Source organism: Mytilus galloprovincialis, chromosome 5 (genome assembly GCF_965363235.1).
Source record: "Mytilus galloprovincialis chromosome 5, xbMytGall1.hap1.1, whole genome shotgun sequence".
NCBI lineage: Eukaryota > Metazoa > Mollusca > Bivalvia > Mytilida > Mytilidae > Mytilus > Mytilus galloprovincialis.
The window spans coordinates 30391689-30401745 of record NC_134842.1 but is presented as its reverse complement, the minus strand read 5'-3'; the positions used below and the strand labels follow the sequence as shown (position 1 = coordinate 30401745).

At 32.9% G+C, this 10057-nt stretch overlaps 1 long non-coding RNA gene across 1 annotated transcript; it reads left to right on the top strand.

Annotated features, from left to right (window-relative positions):
- The first annotated feature begins 269 nt into the window (after positions 1-269).
- On the top strand, positions 270-9802 carry LOC143075577 (uncharacterized). The gene is made up of 5 exons (XR_012978352.1): positions 270-665; positions 4385-4467; positions 6191-6273; positions 7748-9488; positions 9533-9802. It is a non-coding gene; the product is annotated as an uncharacterized LOC143075577 (long non-coding RNA).
- The last annotated feature ends 255 nt before the right edge of the window (positions 9803-10057 follow it).

The window sequence follows — 10057 nt, the reverse complement described above, 5'->3', positions numbered from 1 at the left end:
ATACACCCTTTATTATAATTTTAAATATATATTCTAATTTTATACACAATGAAATATTTTCATAAATATAAAGATTATAATCATAACCACACGGTGTAAGATTTGTTTCACCTGATCGATCACATATCGATTTATTTATAATTTTACGACTGTTACATTGATTGTATGTTACATTGAATTTACTTTAAAAGATACGCATGAAATATTCCTTGTATAAGTATATTTATAACATTATAATCTTCTAGTGTGCACTTTAATATTGTGTGTAGTGTAAAATACCGATTACACATGTTACATATATGAGCGTCTTTGGCACAGTTTCACTTGTGTTATAAAAATGAATTGTACAGTAACATGATAACTTATATTACCTTTACAAATATTTACTACGTAGTCTACCAACCATGAAAGACTTAACGCTGGGTTAATCTGACCACAGACAACATCATGTTTCTTAACCATGTTAACAAAACAACTGTTATAACATCTGATCTTGAGTATGGATATCCCGTTTTTTGTACAACTATAATAGCGTTTTCCGCATTTAACAACATTGTTTCATTGATAAGTATTCCGGCATCAGTGGGAACCGATCCTTGTACATGGAGAAATCTTATTGTTTCTGGTATTCATGGACTTATAGCTGGTATATGGGGATGCCTATGGTACGTATATTTAACCGGCCCAGCAATAATACGTATATAGCACGATCAGCTATTAAAATAGTTATCGGAGCATTCGGCATAACTTTATTATTTAATATATTAATGCATGTACATAATATTATTGGATACGTAGCATATGTAACAGGCCGCTGCATGGTGTACATACTGACACAGATAAACTGTAACATTTATATTGTTTAGCTAATCAATGTGACCACAATGAACATATTTATTACAATCAATTGTACATAACGGAATATAACACTGAATTCTGAATTTGCAATGGTCGTACTAAAATGTTTCGATCAAAGTGGGATATCTTCCCCCTCTCCCCCCCCCCCCCCCCCCAAAAAAAAAAAACAACAAGAAAATACCAAACAACTAATAAAACATAACAAAACCACACACAACACAAAAAAATATCACTGACACTGACACAAATGCAGTACACACACATCTGTAAGGTAACAAAATATAATTACAAAATAAAATATATCGCTTGTCCGATCTTCTCTAATAGTAAAAGGGAGAATGGATCTCAACAATTTCAAAAGTGATTTTCCCGTGTCATCAGTTCGACGAAAAGATAGCGGACATTCAAACTCAAAGTTAAAAATAAACAAAGAAATGAAAGACAAAAAAAAAAATGTATACTTAATACATGACAGACAATATAAATCAAGAGAAATAACCCAATCCTACAAAAAGTTTGTTACTTTATACTGTTTATGTAAATGAAAATGTCATTGTTTAATTGATTTTCATATTTTTATTTTGTTCTGTTCGTCTCATTGACGATTACCCCAATCATAATTTGAATTCATATTAACTGCTATGCTGTTGAATGAATGAATGAATACTTTATTTGCAAGAAGCATATACATGCATGCTATGGCAAACGAAAATATATACAATAAATTACAAACTAAAGACAGCAGAGAACAGTAATTAAAGATAAAATTGAGAATGGAAAAGGAGAATATGTCAGAGAGACAACAACCCGACCAAAGATTAGACAACATTAAGATAATGTACGCAGATGGACATATAAAATACAAGTCCGCAATACTGAAAGTTGAGCTGGAAACCGGATCTGAACAGGAAATAATTATAAGCTATTTCTCATCAATATTTGTGTATTTTATGAATTAATTTACTTAAACCATTTTTATAACGAAACTTTTAAAAATTTATTTATCGCCGTTATCTTAAGCAACCGTTCCATTTAATATATAATGTTATCCTTTAAGTTACTTAAGTCGATCGAATACTTTCCTATTGAAATTAAATGATTAATGTGTGTATTAAGATAAGCTTGGTATTTTATGTAAGCATAATACACACTTCGTTTTTATACGACTACAAAAATTGAAAATTTTTTGGTCGTATATTGGTATCACGTTGGCGTCGTCGTCGTCGTCGTCCGAAGACTTTTGGTTTTCTCACTATAACTTTAGTGTAAGTGAATAGAAATATATGAAATTTAAACACAAGGTTTATGAGCATAAAAGGAAGGTTGGGAATGATTTTGGGAGTTTTTGGTCCCTACAGTTTAGGAATTAGGGGCCAGAAAGGGGCCCAAATAAGCATTTTTCTTGGGTTTCACACCATAACTTAAGTATAAGTAAATAGAAATCTTTGAAATTCAAACACAAGGTTTATGACCATAAAAGGAAGGTTGGGAATGATTTGGGGAGTTTTGGTCCCAACAGTTTAGGAATAAGGGGCCCAAAGGGTCCAAAATTAAACATTGTTTGAATTCATCAAAAATTGAATATTTGGGGTTCTTTGATATGCCGAATCTAACTGTGTATGTAGATTCTTAATTTTTGGTCCCATTTTCAAATTGGTCTACATAAGGTCCAAAGGGTCCAAAATTAAACTAAGTTTGATTTTAACAAAAATTGAATTCTTGGGGTTCTTTGATATGCTGAACCTAAACATGTACTTAGATTTTTGATTATTGGCCCAGTTTTCAAGTTGGCCTAGTTTTCAAGTTGGCCCAACTTGGGGTCCAAAATTAAATCTTTGTTTGATTTCAACAAAAATTGAATTCTTGGGTTTTTTTGATATGCTGAATCTAAACATGTACTTAATTTTTTTTATTATGGGCCCAGTTTTCAAGTTGGTCCAAATCGTGGTCCAAAATTAAACTTTGTTTGATTTCAACAAAAATTGAATCCTTGGGGTTCTTTGATATGCTGAATCTAAACATGTACTTATAATTTTTATTATGGGCCAAGTTTTCAAGTTAGTCCAAATCGTGGTCCAAAATAAAACTTTGTTTGATATCAACAAAAATTGAACACTTGGAGTTCTTTGATATGCTGAATCTAAACCTGTATTTAGATTTTTGATTATAGGCCCAGTTTTCAAGTTGGTCCAAATTGCGGTCCAAAATTAAACTTTGTTTGATTTCAACAAAACTTGTATATATGGGGTTCTTTGATATATGCTTAATCTAACCATGTATTTAGATTTTTGATGTTTGGGCCCGGTTATCAGATTGGTCCACATTGAGGTCTTAAGGGTCCAAAATTGAACTTTATTTGATTTCATCAAAAATTGAATTCTTGGGGTTCTTTGATATGCTGAATCTAACCATGTATTTAGATTTTGGATATTGGACCATAATAGGTAATGTCCAATTTAAAATTTAAAGTTTTTAAGTTTAAGTTCTTAGACCACATTCATTATGTGTCAGAAACCTGTGTTGTGTCAACTATTTAATCACACTCCAAATTCAGAGCTGTATCAAGCTTGAATGTTGTGTCCATACTTGCCCCAATGTTCAGGGTTCGAACTCTGCGGTCGTATAAAGCTGCGCCCTGCGGAGCATCTGGTCTATGTATTAAGTTCAACCGTAAATTACAAACTGCTTATCAAATTGTGGTCATTCCTATGTGGCGGTAACAGTACAAAACTGTCAATAATTCATTAATATCAAAGACAAATTAACCCCTTTTTGTAAGGGTTCAAAGGTTGAACAAAAAGGGCTGAAAAAGTTTGATTGTAAGGATGACAAAATATAGAGACAGGATAAACGTGGTATAAAAATAGGTTCCAATTTCTCTCTAACACCTCCAACTCAGGGATCGACCGTTTTTCTTTCCATGATGTATAAATACGCGGCCGCGTCAGGTGAAAATGGGACTGTAACAGCCGATATATCTTGAAAGTAAAGTTTCAAGATCTCTCCACGCTAAGAATCCCTGTAACAAATACTTCAGACACTGGTCTTTAGGTGACCTGTTCAAATGCAAAATGTACGTCCTTATCGAATATGCCTTAATTTGAGTGGCAATCTATTTCCACCGCTCTAAAATTCAGTCGACACACACTGCAAAGCTTACTCAATTTATCGTTCTCGTCCTCATTTTGCACGAACTATTTGCCGCAGGACTGAATCAAATCACAATAAACCAATCAATGAATAAACAAATCACTCATATCCAAGGTACATCGACTTAATATGTGGATGTATAAAACCCCAACCGGATCAAACCAAAACCATGAAAATTGGTTTTTGCATCTTTTTGCTAAACATGCGGCATTCTGTAGAGAGAGCAAAGATCCTGAGTCAGAATTTCATAATCAGTGGTATTCTTTCCTGCATGTTGTTATATCGAGGTTATGTATTTAAAGTTTCTATGTTTTACTTTGTTGTTAAAATTAAGTAAAATTATTTTGATCGAAAATGTTTTTTTCTATATTTATAGTCTGTTATTGTATCCTGAATTAATTCAAGATCCATACACTGTCAGCAATCCGTTTATTTTCCACATGGTTGTATTTTGCTCAGGTATGTTCAGTAAAGTTAGATCATTCCAAACTCAAATTTATTATGATAATACTCAATTATCAAATATGAAAATATAAGGAGATGTGCTATGGTTGCCTCTGAGACAAAAACCCACCAAATGCCAAAATAACACTGTACAGATTTCAATAATAAGCAAACACATACCGTATATTAAGCCATAAAAGGTCCTGGGATGACAATTTATAAAAATAGTCTTTTTGACAATTACCAGTTTAATATTTCCCTTAACATACTTTTAGCACAAATTGTTTCCATTTGACAATAATAGACTATAGCTAGTGATTTTATTTGGACGAAAAGGATGTCTGCTGCCCATACAAAACATGCTAATATCTTTAATAAAATATCAAAGGTTTTTGCTTAAATGATAATGAAAATATTTGAAATACTAAAGATTGCACGAATAACGCGCAGATTAATGTTCTCTCTCCGCTATCTCATTCTATGACTATGATACGAGAGCCATTGTGTAGTTGTTAGTACACCGGACTCTCGATACAAAGGTTCGATCCCTGTTCCGGGGAGAAAATTTCAAGATTGATTTTTTGGCTCTCCCATTACACCATTTGAGAGTATGGTTTTGAGGTACTGATGATAGTCCGTCGGACGGAGACGATAAATGGCTGCATGTTATTAAGAGAGATCCCCAGTTTTTGGTGGGGTTTGTGTTGCTTAGTCTTTAGCTTTCTATGTTGTGTCTTCTGTACTATTGTTTGTCTGTTTGTCTTTTTACTTTTGGCCATGGCATTGTCAGTTGATTTTCGATTTATGAGTTTGACTGTCCCTCTGATATATTTCGTCCCTGTTTTAAAGACACCCTTTTAGATGTCGGAAAAAAGCAGGCTAATGCCACTACAAGGCAGCAATCGCACCCGAAAAGTGGAAAGGGATTAGTATAAGTTGCAATAACTTGTTTCCCAATCCATTATAAATAAATATGTTTATACTAATGATAATTGATGTCATCCTAAGAGAGATAACCTATAAAATGAATCACTTATTTGATTGAGGGTCATTTCAAATAAGAAAAGATACAAAATTCCATGTAATTAATTGCCTTAAGGAAAGACTGATGGTTAAATGATTCAAAATGTGCATACTTAGATATAAGAAAATGTGGTATTACTGCCAATGAGATGTAACTCTCCATCCAAGTAACAATTCATAAAAGTAAACCAGTATAGGTCGAAATACGGTCTTCAACACGGAACCTTGGCTCACACCGCACATCATTGAAGCTATAAAGGACCGGTTACAAGTGTAAAACCCTTCAAACGGGGAAACCAACGGTCTAATCTATATAAAAAACGAGAAACGAGAAAGACTTATGAACCACATCATCAAACGACAACTACCAAACACATGATCAACAGTTTAAAAAAATAAAGATGAGTGATCCATCAATGATCTAAAAAAAAACAACCGAAGGATGTAATCAGTGGCTCTGGATGATACTACAGATGATTGATCACATTTAAAGCATGTTTTGTAACTTCTAGCTTTTGTAATTCTAGAGATACCACACATACAAACACGAAAACATTATATATCTCTAATTGTACTTGTGGATTGAGATTTGACCAGCTGTAACTGTTCCAAAATCCTTTTCATAATCTTTTAAAAAAAATGTTTAAAATCAAATATCTCATTCTACCGAATATGAAGTGAATTATAAGTTTGATCTGATTTTCTTTATTTATAGGTTATTTTGTGTACGATTTTATTGATCATTTTGTAAATGGAAAATCACTTGAACAATGGGAGGTAACGTTGCATCATATTGCTGTAAGTTTTAGTGTATCTTAATTATATTTATATTCAATTCAATGTTTAATTAAGGGCATACGATACAGTTTTGAACCTGTATTTACAAGTTGATGAAAATTTGCATATAGGCTATTTTTTACCTCATTAAATCAAATATGTAATAAAAAATATACCTTCATGTGCTACTTTTTGAGTAAAATGAGGTCGAAATTTTGTATATTTGCTCAAAATTCAGATTTGTGTCCGTTTTTTCTTTTTCGAAAGAAAGACACAACTTTTTTGTTTTAAAAGATAAACACAAAATGGTTTTTGTTAAATAATCGGTAATTTCTGTATTTTATAACTATCATTAAAAATTATGCAATTTTTATTCCGAAATAACTCTATATTTATCAAATGTTCATGAATAGAGGAAAAAACGTCATTTTTTGCTGCATGTTTATCAAAATTAAAAAATTGCGCTATTTACAGTTTTATAAAATTTGGGTCACATAATCTCCTTGCAAAATGAAACAAATTGCTGTTTTAAAAAATAGGGGTCCATGCACTCGTTTTCAAATTAAATCAGTTTGAATGATAAAAATCAGTCGAAAAATGCCTCTTTTCTCGATATGTCAGAGTTTGACGTCGCGAAAAAAACATTTTACGTTAGCAACGTCATTACCTTCCCTGTAACTGTATCGTATGCCCTTAAAGTCTCATCTCTCAACAAGTACAATCAATCTTTATACATTGTAAAAACATTAAATAACATGAGAGCCATTTAATACAGAATTATAAGAGACTATTAAAATGCATAGATATAATACATAATATGAAATAAAATACTTATATAATTTACAATATATACAATGCTCCAGAATGGAACTAGACAGATCCTTCTTAAAAAATTGCACCTGTCGAGTTGCTCGTGACGAGTAAACATTCGAGCACGAATCTAATTTGGTGGTGTCACAACTCAGAAAAGAAGACGAGATTGTGAGAACAACGTATGCCTCTAAGATTTTCCAAAGCTCTTTCACATTATGAAGCATGAGCTTCATACGTGTATACCTCAATCGCCACAATTGTCTGATTTACAGCTCTTTATATTTCATTCTGTGGCATTCTTGCAACTTTATTTCAATGTAGATTAATGTCGCTTTTATTTTTGGTATTAACTTTATTGATACATATCTCCAAATGTTACGATTCTTGTATTGGCTTTCAATGTTTCGGCTTTGAGCATCCCTGATCAAGATAAATCCAGAAAAGCGCCTAGGACGCATATACCGTGTTTGAAGTTATATTTTATTTAAGGGCGTTTTCCTTTATACAAATATATGTCTGTTTAAATGCATTTATGAATACCACTTTATTATTTCATCTTAAGTTGTTGATTTATATATCATACATTTCATTACAATGACCAAAGTTTTGTGCTTAGCAGTATCACTATGTGCTGCTATTTGGATACCTTTTGAATTAATTGTATCTCTCTATTGTTTTGCAGTGTATTGCTATATTTTGGCATAACTGGCACACCAAGACTTTCATTGGATACTCGTGTATAGCACTCCTAACAGAGGGAAATAGTTTCTTCTTGCATTCAAGAAAATTATTGCGTATATGTAAAATCGGATATGAATCGATTCTTTACTGTGTGTGTGTTGTATTAAATTTCGTCACTTTTATTCTCTTCCGGGTGCTACCGATAATGATAGTTCTCCATGGATGCTATGTTACTTACTATCGACATCCCAATCTGTTTGTTGTTTCCATGACAACTGTTTGTGCGGTTATCGTTGCCGTCGTGAATTCTGTACTGTTATGGAGATTGTGTAAAACAGACATTATTATACCTTATTACCGACTTGTCAATCCAAAAGATAAACAACAACCAGAAAACAACAATAGTAAGAAGATTGATTGACCACCTAGTCATCAAAATGTTGGTAATAAGAACGCATGCCTTAAAAAAAATATCAAGATATTATTTTCTGCAACTTGTCAAAAAGATATATTTTTATGCCCCACCTACGATAGTAGAGGGGCATTATGTTTTCTGGTCTGTGCCTCCGTTCGTCTGTCCGCTTCATGTTAAAGTTTTTGGTCAAGGTAGTTTTTGAAGAAGTTGAAGTCCAATCAACTTGAAACTTAGTACACTTGTTCCCCATGATATGATCTTTCTAATTTTAATGCCAAATTATAGTTTTGACCCCAATTTCATGGTCCACTGAACATAGAAAATGATAGTGCGAAGTTCAGGTTAAAGTTTTTGGTCAAGGTAGTTTTTGATGAAGTTAAAGTTACATCAACTTGAAACTTAGTACACATGTTCCCTATGATATGATCTTTCTAATTTTAATTCCAAATTAAAGTTTTGACCCCAATTTCAAGGTCCACTGAACTCGCACTATCATTTTCTATGTTCAGTGGACTTTGAAATTGGGGTAAAATATCTAATGTGGCATTGAAATTAAAAAGATGATCATAGCATAAGGAACATGTGTACTAATTTTCAATTTGATTGGAATCCAAATTCATAAAAAACTGCCTTGACCAAAAACTTTAACCAACAACTTTAAACTGAATCGGGGCAGACGGACGGACGAATGGACACAAGGACGGACGAACGGACGATACGACGAAAAAACGGACGCACATACAAGAAAACATAATGTCCATAATTGGGGCATAAGAAAAGATGTAAGAAAGAAATGTCAATAATTAATGAATTATACAGGAACTACCTATCAACAATGCAAAGTGCGATTTGTGTCCCGTTAGTATGTAATTTTCTGTCTTGCCATTTTAAAAGATCTATTGGAACTATTTCTTTTTGAGAAATAAGTACTAGTATGTGCTTTTGATATTTTTTATAAACATATACATTGTTATTCTTATTTTACAAAAAATGTAACCGGTGCTTTTTATTAATGTGTATACATATAGATATGTCATTTATTAGATGGGCCTCAATTGCTCAGGTTGTAATACAATGTCATTTATTAGATGGTCCTCACTTGCTCAGGTTGTAATTCAATGTCATTTATTAGATGGGCCTCACTTGCTCAGGTTGTAATACAATGTCATATATTAGATGGGCCTCACTTGCTCAGATTGTAATACAATGTCATTTATTAGATGGGCATCACTTGCTCAGGTTGTAATACAATATCATATATTAGATGGTCCTCACTTGCTCAGGTTGTAATACAATGTCATATATTAGATGGGCCTCACTTGCTCAGGTTGTAGTACAGAGTCATTTATTAGATGGGCCTCACTTGCTCAGGTTGTAATACAATGTCATTTATTAGATGGGCCTCACTTGCTCAGGTTGTAATACAATGTCATATATTAGATGGGCCTCACTTGCTCAGGTTGTAATACAATGTCATATATTAGATGGGCCTCACTTGCTCAGGTTGTAATACAATGTCATTTATTAGATGGTCCTCACTTGCTCAGGTTGTAATACAATGTTATTTATTAGATGGGCCTCACTTGCTCAGGTTGTAATACAATGTCATATATTAGATGGGCCTCACTTGCTCAGGTTGTAATACAATATCATATATTAGATGGTCCTCACTTGCTCAGGTTGTAATACAATGTCATATATTAGATGGGCCTCACTTGCTCAGGTTGTAGTACAGAGTCATTTATTAGATGGGCCTCACTTGCTCAGGTTGTAATACAATGTCATATATTAGATGGGCCTCACTTGCTCAGATTGTAATACAATGTCATTTATTAGATGGGCATCACTTGCTCAGGTTGTAATACAATATCATATATTAGATGGTCCTCACTTGCT